Source organism: Procambarus clarkii, chromosome 22, assembly GCF_040958095.1.
Source record: "Procambarus clarkii isolate CNS0578487 chromosome 22, FALCON_Pclarkii_2.0, whole genome shotgun sequence".
Classification (NCBI taxonomy): Eukaryota; Metazoa; Arthropoda; class Malacostraca; order Decapoda; family Cambaridae; genus Procambarus; species Procambarus clarkii.
This window is the reverse complement of record NC_091171.1, coordinates 4,907,892-4,909,575: the sequence shown is the minus strand read 5'-3', so window position 1 is coordinate 4,909,575 and position 1,684 is coordinate 4,907,892.

Genomic DNA, 1,684 nt, shown 5'->3' with positions numbered 1-1,684 from the left:
TCTGCAAAGGATGATACAGTGCTATAGGTTGTGTTCTTGTCTATGTCCGATATGAGGATGAGAAAAAGTACTGGAGCAAGCACAGTACCCTGGGGGACTGAGCTCTTCACAGTTGATGGACTGGATTTTATTTTATTGACTTACACATTGGGTTCCGTTAGTCAGGAAATTGTAGATCCATCTGCCTATTTTTCCGGTAATTCCTTTTGAACGCATTTTATGTGCAATAACACCATGGTCACATTTATCGAAGGCTTTTGCGAAATATGTGTAAATTACATCAGCATTTTGTTTGTCTTTCATGGCATCTAATGCCATATCATAGTGGTCCAGCAACTGTGACAGGCAAGAGCGCCCTGTTCTGAAATATGTTGTCAGGGTTATGGAGATGCTGTGATTCCATTTATTTGGTGATCTTACTTTCTTAGCACTCAAATTTTTTTATGATGTGCGATGTTAGTGCTATCGGTCTGTAATTTTTTGCCTCTGCCTTATTTCCTCCTTTATGGAGTGGTGCTATCTCTGCTGTTTTTAGTATGTCAGGGATAACGCCAGTATCTAGGATTTGTCTCCAAAGAATGTGAAGGGCCTGCGATAGTGTTTTTTTTTTTTACAGCTCTTGATGAATATGTAGTTCCAAGAATCAGGACCTTTTGCAGAGTGCATAGACATACTGTTTACGGCTTCTTCAAAATCTAGTGGGGATAGGGTGACGTCTGATATATGATTTGATGTTGGTATCATATCCATGAAAAATTCATTTGGGTTATCAATCTTTAGTGCGTTTAATGTCTCACTGAAAACCGAGTCGTACTGCTTCCTCAGTAACTCGCTCATTTCTTTGTTGTCATCGGTGAAAGTTCCATCTCCCTTTCGCAGGGGCCCGATATTAGATGTGTTTTTTTTATTTTTATTTTGCATAAGAGAAAAAATATTTCGGATTTTTCTCAATTTCACTGATGGCCTTTTGCTCTCTTTGCCTCTCCTGGGTATTGTATGATTCATGTAGCTTTAGTTCAAATGTTTCTATTTCTCTACCTAACCTTCTTCGCCGTTCATGAGATAGGGTGCGACTCTCAAGTTGTTCAGTGGTTCGTTTTCTTCGCCTGTATAGGGAACGACGTTCCCGTTCCAATCTGCATCTCTTCCTCTTTTTCCTTAGGGGTATTAGGTTTGAACATATTTCTAGAGCTACTGAGCTTATTTTTTCCAGGCACTGGTTCAGGTTTGCATTTTCTAGCTGTTCTTCCCAGCTTATTTCTGTGAAGTCCTGGTTTATTTGCTCCCAGTTTATCTGTTTATTATTGAAGTTGAATTTACTGAAATATCTTCCAAAAATCAGAAAATACAATTGACAATTTACTACAAAAACAGAAAAAAGACCAACCTACTCATGAAAAACTCCTTAGACACCAAACAGAACGCCTTGAAGGAAACCAACGTCGTCTATACCTTCACATGCCCACTTGGAGACTGTAAGCCCCAGAGATCTCAGTATATAGGCAAGACAACAATGTCTCTTTCTATGCGATTAACAATGCACAAACAACAGGGCTCCATCTAGGAACATATAATCTCTTACCACAACCAGACCATCACCAGAGAAATCTTAACAAAAATAGAAATCATCGATAGATACAGCGATAGCAGGAGACTCGACATCAGCGAGGCACTACACATAAAA